The following is a 24741-nucleotide window of genomic DNA, read 5'->3' on the forward strand; positions in this document are numbered from 1 at the left end:
TTCCTTCTCGTGAACATATAGCGTAAACGGCTTGCTATAGTCAGGAGTACCTAACACAGGAGCCGAACACAATGAATCACGTAGTTCAGAAAAACTTTTCTGACATTCTTCCGTCCATGGTAAAGGAGTTGGAACATCCTTGCACGTAAGAGCCACCAATGGTTTCGCTAGCAATGAAAAATTAGGAATCCATTGCCTGCAGTATGATGTGATACCTAGAAAGGCACGCACATCTCTTTGAGTTTTTGGCACAGCCATTCGCGCAATCGCTGCAATTCTCTCTGGGGTCAATCTCCTTCCCTCCTTTGACAATAAGTGACCTAAATAGGTTACTTCTTGACAACAATATTGGAGTTTAGAAGGGGACACCTTATGGTTTAGCTCACAGAGATGTTGCAGTAATGATACCGTAGCTATTTTACAAATGTCCTGAGTGTCGGCAGCTACCAATAAGTCATCGACGTATTGGATTAAAGCCGCTCCAACCGGCAACTGAAACGCATCCAGTTGACCCTTCAAGGCTTGACTGTAAATCGATGGACTTTCACAGTAGCCCTGAGGAGCGCGTTTGAACCGGAAGCTACGTCCACCGAGAGAGAAACCGAAAAGGTCCCTGCTCTCTTCGGCAATCGGGATGCTGAAAAACGCATTTTTCAAGTCAATCACCGAAAACCATGATGCAGTAGCTGGAATCAGAGTCAGGAGCGCCGTGATGTCAGGCACAACGGGAAATTGAGGAACCACAATTTAATTCACTTCCCGTAAATCGATAACAAAGCGATAAACAGGCGGTTTCGTAGGATCTGTACGTTTAAGAATGGGTAGTACAGGACTATTGCACACATTTCCCCGAGTCTCCTCAATAACATCTTTTTCGATCAAATCATAGATGATCGCTAACAAAGCTCGTTCACCATCAAGGGAGATACGATACTGGGGAATACGTGGCAATCGCACATTCGATTTCAACTGAACAACATAAGGGGAGATATCAAGTAGGCCCACGTCATTTGGACCCGTCGCCCACAAAGACGCAGGAAGAGAACTCAATTCCGGTGGGAGCTTGTCGAGAGACAAGTACATGGGAGAGACAACCCTTTCTCCTAACGTAAGCTTCACACCCGCAGGAGAACAGTACAAAGTTGCATACAGACGTTTAAGCAAATCCAGGCCCAATAGATTTTCACCACAACCCGTGGTTAAAATCAGCGGAGCTTCTAGCTCACGTGGCCCAATTTGAAGGGGCAAAGGGCGTGAAACTGGATTGCTAACGGGGGCGCCAGAGAATCCAACGGAAACATTTGTTAAGCCAGACAAAGGTGCGCCAGGGAGTTTCGAATGCATGATAGAACTTTTCGCTGCACCAGTGTCCAACAGAAAAGGCTCAACGACGCCCGATGTAGCAACTGCGACGTAAGGCCCTCTCTGATCAACCGGAACTGATACCACTCCCTCTCCTTGTCTTTGGCTGTCCTAGTAATTACTGTCGTCAGTTCCCTGATCGACGTAATAATCGTCTACATTGTACTGCGCAGATCGCCCTTGCGACGATCCACGTTGATCAAAACAGTTATTAGAATTAGATGAGTTATCTGAACGATCGTTCTGAGCACCACGACCTCTACCACGTGATGCCTGCTGTGAACCACCACGGCCTCCTTTAGACGAATTACCACTAGTACGTTCATTTAGAACAGGGCAGTTGAATTTGATGTGTCCTTCCTGTCTACAATAAGCACATTGATTGTACCCTAACGATGATCTTTGGGAGGAGGAATCATTACGCGGCTGCGACCGATTCGATTGCGACTGCGATCTATTTTGTTGTGAATTATTCTGATTTGACCGCGGAGGATACGCTTGTTGCAACAACACTTTAGTTTTAAGTTCTTTCGTCTTTTTGTCAGCACGGTCATTCTCTTCTTTCTCTCTATTCTCGTAATATTGCGCTGTAGCCAATATTTGAGCTGAGGTAGAAACTGCCCACGCACTTTCCGAATTCTTTAATTTATTGCTCAAGTCGGGCAATAAATTCGACACAAATTTATCCACAAATAACCTCTGTCCACCCTCAGTACCCATATCCTGTCCACTGTGGTCAATGAATGCTTCCTCAAACCTCGTAAAGAAGTCGGAAACACTCTCATCTTTCTTTTGCTTACAAGCTGACAATTTGTCCCAATTTACCCTCATAGCTGGCATAAGAGTCTTCATCAATGTTATTATACGCTGGGGAAGAGCAGTAATCAATTGGTCGGGTTTAGTAGCAGCCACTTGTCCAGCATCCGCCGCTGTGATGGCAGCCCAATCACCGCCTAATTCATTTGCGTGATCTTGGTGACGAATTTTAGCCCATACCGGTTGCGGTACAACGTTGCCAAACAACATATCGATATCGGCAAGATTCATTACCGTAGCATCTACTAGCTGCGATAATTCCTTATAATACCCAGTAGGATTTTTACGAGGATCGGGCAAAGATTGCTTCACCTGAAGCACTTCCGATCGTTTCCATGGGAGGTGTATCCACACTCTCTCGAAGTGCGCCACTACCGGAGGATTAGCATTAGCATCAGCTGGTATCCAAACCGGTGGAACTTCACGCATAGGATATTGGCCAGATTCGTCTGGTTGATTTTCAATATCCTCAACAAACAATGCATGAGGTATGGGAGCAGGACGAAGAGATAGTAACCGTTCAATAGCACGTCGGACGTTAGTATCTACTATCAGTCCGTTTGCGAACTGAAGCCGAAGTTCAGACAGGGCGGTCAGCACCTCGTCAGGCGCATTGGCCGCTATCTGATCATGTAGGAACTTGCACATTTCTTCGAACACGTATCTTTGGGTTGGTATGTTGAATTGATTAAACGTTTCGAGGACAACACGAGGCGGATTTCTAAGGGGGTTTACCATCCAACCCATCGCCATATTATATAGCGCAACGCGTTCTCTATTTCCAGGAAGCTGACTACGTCTCTGAGGACCATCGGAGCTAGCAGACCCATGAACAGGTCCGAGCCACTGAAAGAAACTGGCTGCAAGAGGAGAATTACGACTACGAGTAGAGGGAGAGAGATACGACACAGGGCTAACAAGAGAAGGAGTAGAAACAGTAGCAACAGCAGGGGTTAACAAAACAGGAGCAGTAGCGGGAGCAGGAGTATGAGGAAGCGGAGGAACAGTAGGGATAGAAGCAGGCAAAGGAGCAGGAACAGTCGGAAGAACGGGTGCAGGTTGAGGAACAGGTGGAGGAGGAATAGGTGGAAGGACAGGTACGGCAGGGACCACAGAAGCTGCGGTACCCTGTACGTACGGAGGTGGCGACTTCATAAGATAGGACATTAAAGGATCCTCAACTGCCTCTTCCTTCTTATCCGACTCCGTAGGCAAAGCAGGATAGCATTTATCTATGGTCATACGCTGTAGTCTCTCAAACACTTCCTTATCCTTATCCTCCTTATCACGCTGGAACTGCTCAGCTTTCTTCACTATGGTAGCAACATTATCTCGCTGACTACGTTTATTCTGTCTGATTTCTTTCTGTCGGGCTTCTTTGCGCCACAACCGAAAGGCATCAAACATGGCCGGCCTTGATTTTCGTTCGAACAACTTCATTTCTAGATTATCTAAGATCGACGCCTCGAAGCTACCGTGAGGTGGCCAACGAAGGTCGCCGTCCTTCTTTGTATATTTAACCCAATAATCGTTAAAGGTAATCGGGCCTAGCCCATGTTTGCTATATAGATCATAAGTAGGAGTTCCAACCGGAGGTATCGGACACGAGTCCTCCAGCAGGGAATCCGCACCACAAGGTCTGAAACAACTAAACAAAGTACTGCGACCAGGCATCTTGCACACTAGCCGAGTTTCACAAACTTCAAGGGTTACGGGATTTACCAAGTCCCAGCAAAGAACAAAACCCTCGGTCTTTGGCGGCTGCAGTCGTCAAACAACACAACAAAGTACGCTGGCAAAGTGTCACCGACAAAAACACTTACACAGCGTGTACAACAAAAACACTCGCTAAAGTGTCAACAACCAAGAGCTATGGGAGCGACCCACAAATACTTAACTCAAAAATCGATGGCGTCACCAGGAAGGCCCGTCAATCGTCTCGCTATACCAAGGTCTACGCCAGGCGCCAAAACAGGTCTACAGTCAGGGCAGCAGTCCGTCGCAGCCGTCCGGAGGTGGGAATCTTCGCGGGAAAAGTCTTCGGGCCACTTATTTCGACAACAGGATCGATGAAGCGGAGTGCACCTTCCCTCGGAGATTTCACACGAAGTTCCTCACGATCGTCGGGCTTGGACCGGTACCACTGATGCAGCCCCACGTTGGGCGCCAACTGAAGGACTGGGTTCTGTAAGACCCAGCGGTGCCAGGGCACAACACCTGAAACCTTCGTGGGTAACCTGCTCCGGCGTACAAGTCACAGAGACACGGGACACTTCCTTCGGCGTCAAAGATTCAAGGTTTATTTGCTGCAGGGAACACAGAGATCACGACAAGTACACAGCGTGCAACTTGGGGAGACTGCTTCAAATTGGTTCTGTAAATCGCTCCTTTTATACAGTTTTTACCCATAGGATAACATTGAACACAAAAGTTTACAACCCGGTTCCCACAATTATCCCTCAGAGGGGTCGTGTTGGTCACTTTGAAACACATAAGGTCCGAAATATAAGTGCGGAAACATTTGGCGGTTCCCAACTGTAAAAACCCATCTTCCCACCATTAGAAAATTCCAATCAGCAGTAAAACAGATCGAAATAGGAACAAGGACAGGTGTAGAGGAAGACGGAGACAGTGGGGAGATCGGAAAGGGTGTAAAAAGGGGAGGTATCAGGAAACACGAGATACAGGCATCAAAGGGACGTGCCTAATGGGATGCACGGCTGAGACAATAAGCTCGTGCGGCAAGATGAACCTCGTGCGGCGCCATCTGCCTTACAGTAGCATCCCCCTCGTCATAAAGACACTTACAAAGAACATGTGTCTTCCGCAAATATCTTGGGAGTCCCAGGGTCGCGAAGCGGACAGCGTCCGTTCGCTGGCTACTTGAGGGCAAGAGACAAAATGGATGCCGTATCCAAAATGGAACCCGTGGGTACAGATGAAAAACCCACATAACAAACGAACGGTTTAAGTCAGCACAGCGAAACTGCGCACACTTGCTAAACTCGTCATTTGCAGTTCATAGATACCAGACTCGACTATAGTTGGCGAGTCGAAAGCACCACTTATTATTGTCACGGAACCTCAAAGCTCTGAGTGGAACAAATTTTAAATTTGTACCCTAGGAAGGTCCCTCACTTTGCCAGGCTACTTTTTTCATCCTGAAACAAAGCTAGTTTTTACTTTGGTTTGTCCAGTACATTAAAATTGAACCATGGACAGAGTCAACCTTTGAGTCCATCACACACAGCCCATAGCTTTCAAATTTTGCTGGACTGGTTAGCCTGATCTGTATTTCTAGACTAATTTTTTTTATTAAAATTAAGTTTCATCACTTCTGAGGATTCCGTTTTTTTGGAAACACAATTCCATAGATGGAAGCAATCAATCAATGCGAGACTGTCTGATTGATAACATTCAGTCTCTGCAAGGCTCACTATTTAACTAGATGGAGGAATATCACAAAAGGTAAAGATGTGCACATGGAAATATTTCCCTGTAGGAGAAGCAGTGAATTTCTTGCAAACTTTAAGGGTTTATTCAGAGTTTAAAAGATGCAAGACTTCTGTCCTAAAATTGGGGGATGTCCTGTCCACCATATTTCGAGTTTGTTCTTGCATATACTTAACTGAAATAGTTTGGACATCAATACTTTTTAGAGCCTGTCTCCCATCTGGTAAACTCTAAATAACACTGATAGACCCGGATTATGAGTTAAACATAGTAGAATTAAATTTTTGAATTCCACTCTACTCAATCATGAGTGGACTCTTGTGTGGCACTCAGATTGCCCATGTACAGGAGCATCTTCAGGAAATTGCTCCCTTGCAGACCCATTCCCTGGAACATGTATGATCCTCAGACAAGGCATGGGCATGTTAAAAAGAATAGAGAACCCCATACGTAATAATACACAGTAAATTTGTGTCCGTGCAGGTGTGTCCCATTTTTGGAGCTTACTTCCTAGATATGAGTCAACATATGCTGAGATTCCGTTGGATATGGTATTCTTGGCGACCTACAATGTCTGCACATATTCACTCCTAACAATGTTTTGGAGAAATGTGAATTTAAATTATGGAGCAAACGATCTTGGATACTAGTCACATGAGCATGTTTTTATTTCTGCTTGACAATGAGAGATGAAGACAATATTTCCCTGATTAGCCATACGTTAAAATTATTGAGAATCACATAGGCATGTATATGTGCATAAATTAATTTATATTGTTTCACCACGATTATGGAAATATGTTTTGTGCATCATTGCAGAGAGTTGTATTTCTAGCTTAACACTACTTAATGATTCCGATCGAATCTACAATACATAAAAAGGTCACCATGCTTTTTATCCTCAACCCTATGAAGTGTGGATTCAAACTTTAAAATAGTCTCTACAGCTCAATGAAAAACCTTATTTTAAAAAAATGTTCACTCATGGTATTATCACCACAACCAACTGTTTTTGTTAAAACCTTGACTTATTTAGATTAACGAGTATACGATCAACTATTGTGGATCTATAAGAAAGTATAGCCATTTTTTGTTGCATTACGGTGGCAGATCTTCAATAGACAAGAAAGTACATTCTCGTACAGCTATGGAAAAAGTATGCTAACAAAATAAAACGTGTTGCTACTGATATGTAATTTTACATATGTAGAAAAACCAGTTGGCCTGTAATGGGATGAACAAACGGTGATGTTATGTGTATTGCACAGTTATCAGTTATGGTGCTGTTTTTCTGTTAAAAGTAATGGAATGAGTGTGATGTGACCTGGAGAAGATACCATTCTTGCAGAAGGGATCAGTGAGTCTTGTGATTCTTAGGGCACAAGACCTTGTATTGATCAAGAAGGTGCAAACTTGTGATCATTCGTGTCCTGTGTAACAAGTTTAACTTTTGAAGGTGGTAATGGCGACGCTTGGATGGTGACTAGTACTTAGCCAACTGTATACAAAATAAAATCTGTATTGTTCTGTCCATGACCATGAGTTGGTATGTCATGCATAACATTCCACTTTCTGTACCTAATCAATAGTCCACTTAAAGTTCAGTGTGCAGTATCACACATTGCTGGTGTGCATCAGTGTGTTCTCCACAGTTAACCAACCCCTGGACAGAAACCCATGTCCTTATGACGCTCATATTTCACTTCTATCTAGAATATTTATCATATCAGGTTATTCTAAGCCCAGCATCTTCCTCGAGGCTTTTTAAAAGAGCTGAATAACCTGCAAACATAGGTAGAGCGGAAACCAAGCAGGATCTGGTGGACTTTTCTGTTAACTAAGAAAATACTCTTTCACACCCATAACGGTCAAAGCCCCAGACCCCTAGATATTACAGTTCAATGACTGTATAAAGATACAGCTAAAACTGTGCTCTTTTATTCATTGATAGAGTATTCTGTTCCAATACCAGATGTACTCTATTTTATTGTGATTCCTGATCACCAGCACTAGGCTTTTAATTCAACTTTAGTCTTGTCTTTTCAATACAGATTTTCCCCTTTTGTCAGCCCCGCAGTCCCACCCTGCTTTTTTATAGTTTACAGAACTATGTAAGGCATGCTTCTGCCTACCCCATCCATTCTGCCACAGTTCACATGTTGCTCATCCCTGTTTGCTCAGCTTTTAACAGCAGAGATCAATTTTGCAAATACTCTAATCTCTAAACTATGTCGAAGAAAGGAGATTAAGCACCTGCCCGTTGCACTTCAAAGGAATGCGCAATATCACAAGTTATCTGGACAAAACATGAGACACATTCATCAATACAGGTGAATGTTTACAAATGAGACTCTAAGGTTTGAAAACTAGAGTTAACTGTAACAAATACTCTTTGCTGGCTGATGAAGTAAGAGTATACCCAAGGATATACTGGATCTTCAATAACAACCCACTTAGGGTGGTCCTTCTGAGACAAACAAAAAATTCCTTACAATAATTATAGGGCCACTCATTTGTAAAGTGCCGGGGGGTGAAGTGTTTTCTCTCAGTAAATGTTAGGAAGTATACTAGTCTTCAACCACTCGACAGCATCTGGGGGTGAAGTGTTTTCTCTCAGAAAATGTTAGGAAGTATACTAGTCTTCAACCCCTCAACAGCATCTGGGGGTGAAGTGTTTCAGTAAATGTTTGGAATTATACTAGTCTTCAACAGCAGATAAAAAAAACTAAAAAGATAATATGGCCAAACTACATTCATAAAAACTAGAAAGACATTAGCTTTTAGGCTGAATAAATGTGAGGAAAAATGAAGGAAAAAAACGTTTTACTTACCTAGAAAAGTCAGTTAGAGTGGCCTTCAGTATGTGCTCCAACAAAACCATTGTAAGTCAATGGGAAAACTAGAAACAGATTACAAAAATGACATTCTCATTGGGTCATTCGAGGGAACCTTGGCAGAAATGCGTCTGACTCACGAGTGCAGGTCATCACATAGAGGTGGTGACTGGGGCTTTCGGAGCATAATTACGGTCAGATTTGATTTCTTTTCGGGAGGAAAAATAGCTTAAGTGGAATAATCTCAAAGTTTCTGCAAAAGCACTTCACGAGAGTGTTTGTGCTGTTTTGGTCATCAGGATAAATTCAGGAAATGAAAACCTCCTGGCAAATGCATCTTTCGATAGCTGCTGCTGAATGGAAGATTGATATTGTCAGCCTCTCTAGGTTGGTTTTTTGTTTGTTGCTTCTTCAAACCGTTGTGATCTTGTGTATGGCAGGGGAACAAAAGACTCCGTTTATGTGGCTATACTATCCCATCTTTGTAAAACTTGTAGTGGTTTTCAAATAATAAACAGTGATCAAGCTGTGTGCGAAGTAATCTGTTTATTATTTTTTTAAACAATTTGTTTTTCTGGTAGTTCTTGGATTGCCCCAGTCCAGGTACGGCCTGTACAGGTAAAAGCTGTGGAGCCAGGTTGTGGGGGATTCATCAGAATTCCCTCATCATCGTCTGTCGAAATCCCCCACCCGGCCCACCGCTGTTTCCTGCACAGTCCGCTGCTGCCCCAATGATGGCAGCCTATATTATTATTTATCTATTTATCTTTTGTAGATCAGCTGCTGGTTCCATCACATATCTGCACCATTCGCTTAGTGATGGTAATTCTGTATAGTGTTATACCATGAAATCAAAGTTTGATTTTAGATCTGCACATTTATGTACTCCACAATATTGACTGTCAACATATGATCAAGTTAAGTACATCTTAAGTCAGAAATAGTGAATCTATACTTCCCTCCTTATCTCTATATGTTTGATATGTTTGTAGCTGATATTCTGGAGTTAATTATGTGTAGTTTGATATTATTGACCTTGTGTTGAAAATAAAATGAAATCTTTTGCATGGTATTCCCCCAGGTTCCTACCTTCACTACCATATCTTTTATGCTGAAGACGTTTTTGTGGCCATTAGAACACTGCACACTTTTCTCCTGCTAACCAGTAGTAACATGCTTGTGCTCTCCCCTGTCAACATAGTAAAATTGGTATACACCAAATCGGCACATTTAATGTACTTTTAAGTCTCTTGTAAATGTAACTACCTGTAGACAGGACCTGTAAATTAAATGCTACTAGTGAGCCTGCAACACATATTGAGTCACCCACTAAAGTTGCCCTTTACAACATGTCCCAGGCATGACATTGCATCCTGTAAAACAATTCTGAACTTCTAAGCCATTAACCTCGCCTAAACCGTTCTCTTTAATTCACCTAACTCACCCTTAAGGTAGTTCCTAGAGGCTGATGGAGCAGGATGCATGCTATTTAAAAGTAGGACAAGCATATTCAAGCTCTGTACATCTGCTAAAAGTGAAAGATTCCTAATGTAAGTTTTCATTATAGCAGGGCTAACTCTCATATAGACGAACACTGTGTTACCAAATTGTAATTAATAAGTGATAACTTCAGTTTGGGAGCAGATAGAGGAAAACTTCTTCGACTCATTTGAATTGTAATTCAAAACCTCTTCGTGGGAAGCTGGCTCTCTATATAATATACTAAAATGAAGTACACTGTGCAGAGAGTCCAGTGGATCACTTACTGGTACACTGAGGCTAAATTACAAAATACTAATGTTCTTTTTGTGGTAGTATGGGCAAGCAATACGCAAGAGAGCTTTTCAAATGGTTGTGCTAAGCATTTATTATTTAATTTTTAGACCAAGAACACAGTTCTAAGGTAATTACTTCCAGAGTTACAATTTTTCAAAGTTGGGGAAATATATCACTTTGGTGCACCTTAACGCACCATTACCAACAATTGGGAAAAAGCAGAAAAATGCATATAAAATCAGACAATGCTTTCACAAAGTTCACCTTCTTGTTTTAGATGAAAATCAGGACCAGGTCCAAAGTTCCAGCAGGAGATGTTCTGGAGTGTTCCGGTTCTGCCGGCAGTAGAGTGCTAAGCGTCTTAGAAGCTGGCGCGCAAAGACTAAGGGGCCACTTGAAAACACACTGCACAGGAGGACTTGCAGGCAAGTCCGATGGGTCTCCTTGGATGGAGGAGATTGCAAGGGTCTGGGTAAGAAGGGAGCACAGCTGGGTCATTGTCACCGGGGCAGGTGGGGCCGCATGCAGAGCAGATAGGCCAGCTGCGAATCGTGCGTCTTGAGGTCCACGTGGTCAGGAGCAGGCAACTTGGAGAGGCAATCTCAGGACAACTGGGCCACTCAGAAAGTGTGTGCCAAGGGTCTCGACATCCCTAGATGAGGGCTTGCTTCTGCAGTAATTGGAGTCCAGAGTAAACTCTTCTTATTGGTGCTTGCTGTTGGGGGTCCAATACCCCGGGTATTGGTACTCTGCAGCTCCCGACGGTTCTGGTGTCTCCAATCTTGGTAAGGAGACAGATATGACCATTGGGAGCTGTTGTACCTTTTCTTGCTTCAGTGCTGTGTCGAAGTTGTTGGGGAGCTGCAAGTCAATAAACCGGACTTCACGGGTTGGTGCCTGCGGGGTGAAGGGGAGTGATGCCTTCACTCTAAAGAAGCATCTTAGTGATTTCTTGATGGCTGCAGCTGTTCTAGGGTTCTTGGCCTCACAGTCACAGGGCGAGAGAGCACACTGCGATTGTCGAGTCTCCCACGCAGCAGGCAGGGTTTGGCACCAATTTCTTCTGCAGAAGGGCATCAATCTTCGGGCAGCAGCTCTTTTTGCCCTTTTCCTTCTCTTGTCAATCAAATCTGATGTTCAGGTCTTGGTTTGTCACCTAAATGCTGAATGTATGGGTGTTACAAGGGGAGACAGGTAGTAGCCAATGAGCTGCCTACCTTTAGGGTGTCTTCACCCTATCGTGACCACTTCCAGTGGGAAGGGTCACTACCCTATTCTTGATACGCTTTTTTCCCACCATCCCAAGATGGTGGAGTTCAGGAGAGAGATTCACATCGCCTGCCCTGCCTTAAGGGCGGTGTTGGCTAAGTATTACCCTCCTCCTAATCTAACACATATTCTAACCTTTCCTCCCACCAAAAGTGGAGCAAGTAAGGGGGCTTGGCCTCCCCCACTATCTGGAGGTTCCTGGGTTGGATTTCAAAGGCAGCATTGCCTTTGAAGCTTCCTGCCTAGGAGGGCCATTCTGTACTGAAGGAGGTGTGAAACACCTCCACCCAGAGCAGGCTTTGTCTCTTCCCTCTGAGAGCGCTGACCCTCACCCCATTAGGGTAGAAGCATGTCTGATTGTGGCAGACTATCAAAAATAAGTCAGAGGCCACACCAGTGCTGGGTAGGTTTTCAGAGGACCGTCTAAAAGGATCTCCTATGTGAATTTATGAATAAATCCACCACTGGCATCAGTGAGGATCTGTTAATGCAAGATGTTTGGTACCAAACATCTTAGAAATCATTGAAGCCATCATGGAGCTAGAAAACTCGTTTTGACAAGTATCCAGCCATAATACTCTTCATGGTTTCCCCATGCACTTACATTATCCCAGAATAGACTTGACATTGTAGCGGGATATCTGCTCATGCTGATGTGCCCACACATTGGTTATAGTGCACCCTGCCGTAGGGCTAAAGTTGGGGTGACTTGCCCATACATTACGCAGTGTATAGAGGCATGGCACACAGGGCTGTGTGCAATGTCAACTCTTCAGATTTCTCTGCACAAAGACATGCAGCCTGCTATGGCAGTATACATAGTCGTGGTGAGTGGTCTCTGGGGTTGTAAAATTCTAATTTCTAATTTAAAATACTTGTAAAGCGCAGCATACACCTTGCGGTTTCTTGGCGCTGGGGAGATCGGCAACTGAGGGGAAAACAAGAAGACCAGGGAGAGAAGAGAGGGATATTTGAAGGGGTTTAAGTGGGGAAGGCTTGGCTGAAAAGGAACGTTTTCAGATCTCTGCGAAAGGGGAGATACTGGGTGGCAGACCGGAGGTGGTCAGGAAGTGAGTTCCAGAAGGTTGGAGCTAGGGTGGAGAAATTAGCCCCGCCCCACTTTTTGCGAGTGAAGCGAGGGATCTGGAGGAGGGACCTGGAGGAAGATCGAAGTTCTCTTGTGGGTAGATAGGACTTGATTAGTGAGGAGATGAAGGCCGGGGCGGAGCCCTGGCGGGCCTGGAAGACCATGCACCCGATCTTGAATAGGGCCCGTTCCTTTATGGGGAGCCAGTGAAGCTCTCTAAGAAGGGGGGTGGAGTGGTGATAGCGAGGGAGACCGTACACAAGCCGGGCTGCTTGATTCTGGACGGTCTGGAGTCTACGCAAACTGTAAGCGGGGATACCGTGGTAAAGAGCGTTTGCGTAGTCCAATTTTGATATCACGAGTGCGGCCATAATGATCTTAAGTGCCTGGGGGGAAAAGAAGCGGGAGACAGTGCGGATAGTGCGGAGAGAAAGGAAACAGGAGGACACCACAGAGCTGATTTGTGAGTGGAGAGTGAGTTGGCTGTTTATTTTGACACCAAGTGTTTTGACCGTGGTGGAGGGGGTCGGTGCAGAGCCAAGAGAAGGGGGCCAGAAGAGAGAGTTCCAGGGACTGTATGAACCACCGGTGAGAACCAGCTCGGTTTTATCCGGGTTCAGCTTAAGGTGGTTGTGGTTCATCCAGTCACTGATGAATGTCATGGTTGACTGGAAATTGGAGACCGAGAGAGGAGAAGGGGACAGATCAAAGATGAGCTGGAGGTCATCCGCGTAGTTATAGACGGTGACCTCCAGCTGCTGTAGTGCAAAGATGAGAGGAAAGATATAAAGGTTGAAAAGTAAGGGGGAGAGGGAGGATCCCTGGGGAACACCGCAGGTGACAGGGAGGGGAGTGGCCGTGAAGTCGCCTAACCGGACCGCCTGAGTGCGTTCTCTCAGAAAGGAGGAGAGCCAGATCAGAGCTGATCCCCCGATACCAGCCGCCTTGACACGGGTGAGTAGGATGGTGTGGTCCACCGTGTCAAAGGCGGCGGAAAGATCAAGGAGGACCAGTGCCTGGTGTTTGTTTTCGTCCATACCCTTTCTGAGTTTGTCCAAGACAGAGACCACGACTGACTCAGTCGAATGCCTGGGACGAAACCCGGCCTGGCGGGAAGCCAGTCCCCCGTTTGCCTCCACATGGGCGCTGAGCACCGCGGAAAATACATGCTTCAACCCCAGTGCACCCTCTTCAGTACCATGGGTACAACTTGCAAGAGATTTACAGGGGAAGCTGAAGTTTTGCCTATCATGTTACAGTGTTTAGGAATGAGATCTAGCACTGGAAACCTGGTTAGCAGTGACTCAGGGCACCTAGGTTCGAAATGGTAAAGTCAGTTTTTAAATCACTATTCTAAAAATGTCACTTTTAGAAGGTTGGTATTTTTCTGCCTAACCCAAATGTGCCTGTCCAGCCACACGAGTTACATGACTGTTAATGATTATCTAGTGGTGTGATGTGTATTCCTTTGAGACAGGGGACAAAAGGGAATAGGGTGTTGGAAGGGTGTTCCTCTAATGAGCAGGGTGGCCTGGATTTTGTACTCAGCCCTTCCTGGCCTTCAAAGGGTAGCCTGAGAGCTTTGGCCACCCCTCCCTAACTTCTGATGATGATACTTGTCATTAGTAAATTCAGCTAACAGCTGGGCTTGCCTACCTTTTGTTGCCCTAGACAATTTGGAGCTAAACCCTGCTTGACAAAGAAAGGGACCTTCATTCACAGGCTGGCACTGAGTGTAAAAGTGGATACCTCAGAAGCTCTCATCAGAACACTCGTGGACCTTTTGAAGATTCAGAAGAAGGACTGCCCTCGAGTCTTAAGAAAGAAGCCTGGACCCACTTGCCTTGAACCTGGCTCCACAGAATTTACTTAAATGGTCAGTTGGCTAACCTTCTGTTTAAGCTACTTGGACACAAAAAGCGTCTTGAGGCCTTGCTTGCAACCACTCAGCTAGCTATCACCAACTGGACATTCCTGAAACCTGCGTCTGGCCTCTGCTGGAGTGACTCATGCCCTTGAGGAAGTGCCTCCACAGGTCCTGGACCCTTGGATGGTGTCGGACTGTTCTCCTCCTGCTTCAAAACTGCTAGATTTGGACTCCAGGTGAAAATCCAGAAGTTTGGGGCTCTTCACAACTGTGAACAACCACCCGCGTTTCCTGCCAATGTGAACATCTAACGTCCACCTGCTGCTTGCATCAGGAACAACTGACCCACCTTGCATGGAAAAGTACTGTGTGAGAAGATAAACTCTTTACTGGGACTAATCTGGTCCCTGTATCTGACTCCCACTCCATCGCGGTCTGCCTAAACTTACGACTTTGACTTGGTAAGTACGACCAGATATTCGCTAGTGCCAGTTTGTGCTTAGTGCTATTCTTACATGAAATTTTAGAAAGTAATGACTCCGGTTCTCCTAATGGGAATGATGCCATTTTAGTGACATTGTAATTATTAAAATTCACTCTATATTTCTAAACTGCTGTGGGATTTTTCTGGAATGGCATTTTTTATTTAATACTGTTTGAGTGCTGCATAAATACTTCACACATTGCCAGAGTTTTATTCAGTAACTTTTGTGGTTCACCCTGACAAGGATTGTGTTTACTACTTGAATGGGACTCTCATCCCTCTCGACTAATAACCCAATTTTTCACACCTTGATATTATGACAAATAAGCTTTTTTACTCCTGGTGGGTTATACAACACAGTTTCGTGCAAAAAGGGCAGGATTGCTACTCAATATACATCATTAACAGATAGTCAAAATATTTATGAGTCCTGTGATATGGTTGTTTGTGATGCAGTCTGTGTGAAAATGTATGCAGGTCGCAAGATTGTATATTAGAAAAGAAGACTTGTCAGTATCTTGGCAATGTATCCTGCATCTGTTTCTTGTTTTCCCTTGTTACAGTCTGGGTGAGCACATAAGACTTTCACAACATTACCATCTAAAGTTTATTGCCAATAATCTTTCATTAGAAAACACAGGAACATTTCAGCACCAGCCTCAAGAAGATACAAATGTGCTCTTCAGTGCTGGACTTGTCCTTTCTGCAGTGTCATCCCCAAACTTTTGCCTTTACTCTTCCATTTTCGGAATCCGTTTTTGATGGTATTTAGCACTCTGAGCACTTTACCACTGCTAAGCTGTGCCCTGCCTTCACACAATGTCTTGTCACCACTGCATAGTTCATGCATCCAGCCTGGACAGGGGAGGCAGGAAATTTCTAAAGATTTTCTAGAAACTTCTCCTACTTCATAGTGGGCACCAGGTATAAATATTGGACCGTGAGTAGTTTTAAATCTATACTACTCATTGCACTTCTTTTTTAACCCTGCCAGTGAGAGCAAGCCAATAAAATAGTTTTTGTTGCATCTGTTAGGCAGTTTTAAACACACTATTATTGTTTTCCTTTCTCCTTTGTTGTGCTGCACTCTCACTGCAACTAAGTACTCACATATGGGATTTTAGCATCTCACTCTGTATAGTACGCATCTCTCTGAAAACATCCCTGAGCTCCTTGTTCACAGTGAGGAAGTTGTAGCCCTCAGTAGGACTAGGCTTTCCTACTGGGAGGAATGAATGAATGAATGAATGAATGAATGAATGAAGGCATTTTTGTAGAGCGCATGCTACCCTGAGGCCTCGTAGCGCTGTGGACGGACAGACTGGGGGGGCAGAGTAAAACCGGTTAGAAGGAGTTAACAAAAAGATGGGTTTTAAGGAGACGGCGGAAGATCTGGATGTTGGGTTCCCCACGGAGAGCAGGGGGTAGTGAGTTCCAGAGCATAGATGCATTCCAGGAGAAGGAGTGGCTGCCCCATCTGGATCTGAGGATCTTTCTCGAAGTTGCGAGGGAAGCCGAGCTGGAGCGGAGATTCCTGGCCGGATGGCAGGCCGTCACGAAGGGATAGGTAATGGCAGGTCCAGTTTTCCAAATAGAGCCGTGGGCCACGCACATGGCCTTAAATCGAATTCTGGATTGAATTGGCAACCAGTGTAGCTTCCTAAGAGCTGGTCTTGCTGACTGTCTCCATGGGATCTCAAGGAGAAGTTCTGGATTACTTATATAATGTGTTCTCGTAATCTAGAAGGGACAGGACAATGGCTTGTACCATAATCCTTCGGGCCAGGAAGGGAAGTAGGGGGAGGATCTTCCTTAACATCCTCATCAGGCCAAAGCAGGTAGCAGAGAGCCTAGTGGCTTGATAGTTGAAGGAGAGGGAGTTGTCGAGCCCTATGCCGAGGCTTTTGATTTGAAGCATTGTGCCGAGACAGGGCGGCCAGGAGAGGGCCGGCGACAACGAGGGAGGCTTGCCCAGAAGCATTAATTCCGTCTTGTCAAAGTTCAGCTTAAGGTGGGATAGTGCCATCCACTTGGCTACAGCCTCTAGGCAGAGGCCGAGATCACACGATGACCCTTCAGTATGGTTTAACACGACCACCAACTTGGTGTCATCTGCGTATGTAACAATTTCAATTCTAAATGGAAGCACTATCTCAGCCAGTGAGGAGGAACCCATATGATAAAGCATGTCACCTTTAGTGAGTGAGGGTTTTCGTCCTTAGGGGATTATTTCCCTTGTTATTGATGAGAGATTAAGAGAGATCTCACTTCCATCACACTTATATTCCAATATATGATTTGTGTGCCAATGTAGACACGAGGTTGTATTGTGTTATTGAGCCTTGCGATAGCGAAGTTTTAATAATCTTTATCTATGCGGGGATGAGCAGGTGGTTTATTGTGGGTCAACAATTTGCAGGTAGAGGATCGCTGAAATGATCGTTTGGTTTTATGGTCGAGATAATCTTTGTGATATCTGTGTCAGAGACAGGCTTGAATTCTGACCATAAAGCAATATTTTAGACCTTTCCAGCAGTGGTTGAGATTGAGGCTTGGCTAGGGTGTTGTTTTTGATTGACAGGCAATCCGCTGCCTTTTTATGCTCCACCTCCATTGATACGGCTTTGGCTGTAAAGAAGGAGGAGAATTCCTCGCTGTTTATGTTTGATTTTGTAGCAGTTGGTGCAGATTTGGCTGTTTTATTGGATTGATCTTTTAGTATTTCAAAGAGTTTCCTCGGTCCGTTTCTTGTATTATCCAGTTCTTTTCCAAAGAAGTCTTTTTTGAATTTAGAATGCTTTTGTTGTAGACCTTTGTGACCTGTCTTAGTTGGATTAAGTGTGGTGAGGAAGGGTGTTGTCACCATTTCCACTCTGTGAGTCTGAGTGATTGTCTTTCTTCATTGAGGGATCCGTTAAACCAACGGTTTTTATCTTTGTCTGGGACCCTTTTGAGTTTTAATGGGGCCATGAACTCTATTATGCCTGTCATCCTATTATTGTAGTAATCCGTGAGGTAATTGACGTCTTCCAGGTTATTGGAAGGTTGCAGATCTTTCTCACAGCATGCTGCAAGAATTTCCATATTGAGACCTCTGGTGTCGCAAATCCATTTTCTGGGTTTTATTGATTGATTCATTTTTATGTGGGGTATTTGGAAGGTAATGATGCGATGATCAGACCAGTTGGCAGGGGGGATCTCGATTTTATCCACAGCTTTTTATTTAGAGATGATCCGATCTAAGGTAGAGTCTTTCGAATGGGTTGGTAGATGGCATTCTTGAACCAGCGATTGATCTACAAGGAAGGTTTTGAGTAGATTGATCTGATTGTCAGTATGATCCTCCCAATGAAGATTGAAGTATCCTAGGAAAATATCATTAGAATGGATAATAGTGTTTGCTGTGATGATATCTATCAGCTGGTCTATGAACATGGTGTTTTTACCGGGAGGGTGGTAAAATATGTGAAGTTTGCAAGTTTGACTATCCAGGGATCTTAATGACAGACCAAGATATTCACAAGACTCTAAAGGGTCTGATTGTAGTTTCGTAACGGCTATGTCAGATCTATGCATACAGGCTATACCTCCGCCCTTTTTGTTTGGTCTGTCCAGTCTTATAATATAATAGTTCTGGGGGACTAATAGATATAGGCACGGGGAGGATGAATCAAAGAGGCATGATTCTGTTAGAATAGTTACATCTATTTCCTGGTTTAGGATGAGGTTGGCTATGTCAGCAGCATATTTCTTTGCAGACCGACAGTTGAGTAGTAGACACAATATGGGTTTCTGTGGTTTGATCAATAATTCTTTCTGGAATTAGTATCAATCTTTTAGGTTATTGAAGTTTGCCATTCTAAGGCTAGTCTTTGCAATTCTGCTTCCGTTAATTGGGACTGAATGAATGAGCTGTTCGTCTAACTTAGTGGGAAGATTGGGGGAAGGTTCATATGAAAGCACAAGGGTTTGTAACTCAATGTCTGTCAGATATCTGAGTTGATTGCGAGAGCGGTATAGTCTTTTTGTCACTGCCATTCGGATGGACTTTAATTTATTAACGGTAGCGTGACCAGATTTCTGTAGGTGCTTCAGTTTTTAAAGACATTTTTCTGATAAGAGTAGTAGGTACTTCATATTCCTGATAGCTAGTTGTATGGCTTTGTAAGTTTTACTCGATTGGGAGATGGGATTATCCTACTCCGTACTGGGATGAGGGAAGCTGATATTATCAAACTCCATGCCAGGTTGCGGAGAGACCAGAGGTGGTATGGGTGACTCTGGTGGTATGTTGGGATAGGTTGTCTCATGAGGGTTTGGGCTACTGTTGGGTTTTTCTATACATATTTTCTTATATGTTGTTGCTGTTTCACAGTTCTTATAGCCTGTCCTATAAGTACATTTCCAATTCTCCTGGTTAGTGCTTGCAGACTCCCTCCTAATTACTTTTCAAAACTAGGGTTAGGACCTGTGTTAGGGCTTGCTTCAGGGCTCTGTGGTTAGTAGGGGATATAGTGGATTTAGTTAGATGTGGGCTGGTGCTCTTAGCTACGGAGCTTCTGGATTCCATTTTCAGCGGGATGTTTTTTATCTTGGCAGATTGAATCCTGTGTGGGGAGATGGTTTCCGATTTATTATTTGGCAGGTTTCTTGAGTGAGGGCTGTTAAGAACGAGTTCTTTCAACGTTGTGAAATAGTCGTCGAAACGTTCCAAATCTTTGTTGGCGGCTTATGTGAGAATCGTGCCATTCTTGTAGCATGTTATAATCATTGTAGCTCTTAGTGTCCGAGAGGGTGTTGTTAGCATCTTAATGCCGTAAGGAATGTTTCTTACTTCCTGTACCTTCAGCACATTATTTAGGGTGTTGCACCATTTAGCCATTTTAGTGGTGAAAAGTATTAGGTCGTTAATAATGGTACCTTTTTTTATGTTGAAGGAGGGGTTAGAGATTAAGATGTCTGGGTGTTTTTTAAGTAAATTGTGCTTAAAGAATTTGGTGGCGTTTTTGGTGAGATTAGGGGAATAAGATATTGTATAGGAGTTCCTTCCTTCCGATTTCAGATAGGACCCTGTTGTGATTATGTGTAAAGATTACAGTTTTTATATCTCTTGGGATTACTCTACGCTTAAGTAGGAATACACCACCCTCAAACAGTAACCATTATCATCTGGCTGGAGTTTTTTCAGCTTCATCAAATCCCTCACCCTCTCTCAATATGTACCTGAGCTTGTAGAACTTAGCTTGATTTCAACCTGAAAGTGCTGCCGACTGGAAATCAAAGGAAGCGTTGGAGGCCTATGGACAGGTGGTGTGCCGTCATTACCCAGTTTGGTTTGGATTAGTTTCATGTGCCTCTGTACCCAGAAACGCCCTTTTAATGAACATTGTACCAGCTGAGCAAAGATTAGACATGGACAAAATGAGTCAGGATAGTTTGATCTGCCATAAAAGATGGAAAATGTTTAAAGTCCATTACTTTGATCCCTGGCGTTTATCAGAAAGACTGAAGAAGATTAGGTAGTGTGTGGGAAACTTCCTGATCAAACATGGTGGAGAGGACCCGTATGATCATTGTAGATATATCTCCATTATCAATGGTCACAAAAGCTTTGAGCTTTATATCAAAGGGTGCTATTTCTGCAGAGTGACTGACATGGGCAAATACATGAGTAGGCTAAACATTTTGCAGGAATTGATTCAACAGAGCTGATCCAGCTATTGGACAATAATTACCTGGTCTCACTTGATCTTAGTTAAATTTAACAAGGTAAACGCATGTTTCAAAGTGGAATCCATGAAGATGCGATGCTTTGGGAATAGAAAGAAATTAAAGTATGAACATCTTATGGAATGAGTACAAGATCCATCTTGTGCTTTATTGAGTTAAACATTTCTTGACTTAATTTTCATGACTATGTGGCCTACGGCTACTTTGGAAACAGGATAAAACCTAAAGGAATCAGGTTTTTTTTTTTAGATGAATGGGAGTCATGAGTATCAGGAGACTGAAAAAAGCACATCTCTTTTAACACCATTGAGCTTCTCAGCCAGAGTTATATTGTTTATCTTATTGTATCCCTGGTACTTGAATCCTGTGCACTCTTGCTGCACATTGCGTTTGAATAGTCAGTTGGCCATATTTACAGTTTGGCTGACAGCCTGTCCAGCCTCTGGTGTGAGGAAAGAACCACTTTCACCAAGGTAGTGGTAAAAAGTCTGCAATATCCAGGGAGCCAGGGCATCAGTGGTGTCTCATCCAAACTGACTGCATCTGTAATGGAAAGAACACCTTTAACGGATTAACCTTTAACACAAAATGCGCCAGTTTGCATCACTGTTACTGGAATGTCCATAATTGAAAGGGGGTGATACACATACATAAAGTATAAGATGCTCATGAGCACAGTTCCCCTTTTTTAAGTTCAGCTATGTGCATGGGGGAGCATATAGCTGTCCAGAGAACTACTGCATGTCCCCCCATTCCCTTTGAATTATGACAGGTATTTGTAATACCATTGGAGCAGGACCGAGTTAGACTTGCACAAAGTTGTTATCTGTCTAGAATGGCACAGTGGGTGAAAAATGATGGTCAGCAATGAGGGCCAGAGCAATCACTAGTGGCTGACATTAATTTAAGCATTCCTTCCATTGTTTTGTTGTTTTTGTAGGTTACTTTTGTAATGGTGGCCAGCGTCTCCTTAAGGGACAAGTGCTCAATCGTACCATTTTGAAAATGCTGATAGAGGACTTGAGCTTTGCAGGTGAACACCGGCCTACTCTTGTCTCAATAATGTGCACGAGGCACTATATTTTAAAGCCCTTGCAAATGTCGGTTTTGCGCTATGACGGATCAGTATATTTGTCCCTGAGCAAAAATATTCTTGGGTGGCAAACCAATCACTGTGCATAAAGATTGACTACTTTGTGACTCGGGAATAGCGCAGGTCCTAGCCCCCCAGTTTAATGACACTGCACTAAGCAACTTTAGTCTGCAATTGAGCGCTACACACTGGGCAAAGAAGAAGCAGGTGGTGAGTTGAGTATCAAAATGTGTCTTTTTGACATCTAAACCATGGTAAGGGTCAGCGGGTATTGTTAAGAAGAGGTCCTTTTGTCCACCTACCTAAACTAACAAGGTTTCAGTTTCAAGCAAACATTGCCAGCTGTTCCACTGTGCAGGCTGCATCCCTACATCCCAAATACTGTGTGTACTCGGCACCTGCCACCCTTTGTATGGGTCTTGGGTTGACTGTTTGGATAGTTAATGGCGCATCTGTCTAACCCCAGAGTTTCCTTTTAGCCGAGCATTTTAACATGCAGGATTCGGGAAAGAGATTTATTACAGTGCAACTGGTTGTGTCTGGGCTTTCTTTATTTTGTTTAATCAGGAGCGGCCTCAGCAGAGCTGTGATGCAGATGAACACTAGATGTACACTCCATACCCAATGAGGATGAACGAACTGGGAACACGCAAAGAGTTAACACCTGTCGCAACTCATCCATAATTACTTAATGCACTGTAGTCTGTGTCATTCTGTTACAGACCTTACATATCTTGTGTTTACCATACATTAGAGCATTGGTATGTTGGGAGCTCCATTGAAGATCATGGACTGCTCCAGGCTTCTTATGGCCGGTAGAAGCCCGGAGCATCAATATTCCAATGTTCACAGCTGTTGCTGTAAACAAAGGCCTCTCAGAGTTTGAGAGGATTTCAATCCCCTCGGGCTCCGTGAGGCCTTTGTTTTACAAATTAGAACATTCTGACCTCTGAAGGTGGAGTGTTCTAATAGCCTGAGACCCCTCCGTAGTGAGTTCTACAGGCCATTAAAGGCCTGCTACTTTGTTAAATGCCCTTGCCATCAGCTCGGGCCTTTAACACTGGAGTGGGCTTTAATGGCCGGTTGAGCCCGCTTCATCGGGTTAAGGCTATATTATTCATCAGGTTCAAGAGTTTTTTCTTTCAAACGATTTCAAGATCTATATGTTTGTATGTTGTGTGTGTCTTCGCCATATTAAATTTCTTATTTAAGTTAATGAGGGGGACTTCTCTGCCACAGGATGGTCTCCCTGCCCCATTATGTCAGGATATTTGTGATGCCAGACAATGCTCCCACGCCTGTTGGATGCCGCCAGTAGTTGAGCCCAGTGGACTCTGGACTGGAGCGGCTTCGAACATGCTCATTTGTGTGATTGAATGTGTCCATGGTGTTTTCATAAGCTGTGACAACTATGATGACATCATGATGATGTCATTTGTACGACCAATATAAGATCATGAGTAGTGCATTGATAAAGGTTTTGTATTGCATTGTAATTGCATTTCCACAGTGCTTCATAGCCATAATGAGGTGGGATGGGTAGCACTCTGCATCATCAGCAGTGCTTGGTGGGAAGATTGTTGAACTGCTGAAGGATTGTGCTGCTCTTGTCTTATGTTCAGTCTCTGTGCATGAGCAAGTAATGGAGGAAGATGAGTGGCAGATAGACACGTGTACTTTACATTCAATTATTGCTATGCCTGATTGCGCTGATCTCGATAGAACTCACTCAAGAGAGACTGGGGAGCTGCCCATGCATGGACTGGATTCAAGCATTCATGGCAGGTGCTCTCTATAACCCCCACAGAGCAATAGGTGCACACCAGGAGGCATGCGCTGTATGACGCCATCCATGGTAAATGATCTGCTTCCATTCAGGAATGAGAAGGAGTAACCCACAGGTATTCACAGATCACAATTGAGGTACAAGCTCTCTAGCAACTACTGTGGGGAAGCGGAAGAGTGACCCCGAGGAATGCGCTGGTTGCAGGTAGATGAGTAAACGTTTAGTAGGTTTCATACAGGAGTGATCGGAGAACAAACTATGGGTATGCACTGGATACAAGCATCCATCACAGCTGCAGGAGAGTTGAAGAGTAGTTTAAGGATTACATGGGGGCCATTTAGCCAGAGGGAATGCCCTTTAGAGATGATCCAGGAGCAATAGAGGGGCAATCCGCAGGCATGCACTGCTTGCAAGCAGCCAGGGCTCTAAAAGCCACCGCCCGATGTGCAGGTCCTCTAAGAAATAGTCTATGCAAAGAAGATGCACAAATGTGGAAAGTCGCAGATCTAGGAGGCTACGACTTAATGTCCAGCTGTGACATTAAATAAGTATCCTTTTATCATCGAGATTAGTAGTGGCAAGTGGATTTCAGACTATGCCTGTCAGGGTCCATCCAGGAGTGTGAGGAGCAGCTCTCGACATGCACTTGTTACAGACAGCTAGGATAAATCGCTGTAGGATCCACCCAAGAGCAGCAGAGGAACAACCCAAACCGTGCACTGGTTTCATGCAGCCAGGATTAATGTGCTAGTATTCACCCAGAAGCACAGAGGAGCAGCCCATGCAGAGATTATGGCTCTAGGCTTTTTCCAGAACCTGGTACTTCAACACAAGTAACACATAGTACAACTCCGCGTCCGTTATCTGGACACCCAAGCCGAATGCCCTGGGTGAGTTAATAAAAGATGTCAGGACAGAGGAACTGCACCGACTCTCTGGGAGGGACAGTGACCAAAGTGTGTGAGTGGAAGGGAAGGAGAAGCAGGGCATCCACGTCATGTGAAGGCGCTAAGCAGGTCTGATAGGTGGCATTATGTTGGGGGTGTAGGCAGAATATGGAGTCCACGGAGCATTGCACTATACAGTAAACAACCAAAAAATGCACCATGTTTCTAAAGAGGCACAGCTTTGTTCCGTAAAATTAAAAAGATGGGACTGAGGATTGAATGTGGCAACTGTTTCCA

General features: G+C 44.2%; 1 protein-coding gene across 4 annotated transcripts in view; it reads left to right on the plus strand.

The window, feature by feature from the left end:
* The window catches only part of LMO1 (LIM domain only 1), a 534498-nt gene that overhangs the window by 449912 nt on the left and 59845 nt on the right, over positions 1-24741 (plus strand). The gene's annotated exons all lie outside the window — the stretch shown is intronic.

This window comes from Lissotriton vulgaris, chromosome 2_1, assembly GCF_964263255.1.
Source record: "Lissotriton vulgaris chromosome 2_1, aLisVul1.2, whole genome shotgun sequence".
Lineage (NCBI taxonomy): Eukaryota > Metazoa > Chordata > Amphibia > Caudata > Salamandridae > Lissotriton > Lissotriton vulgaris.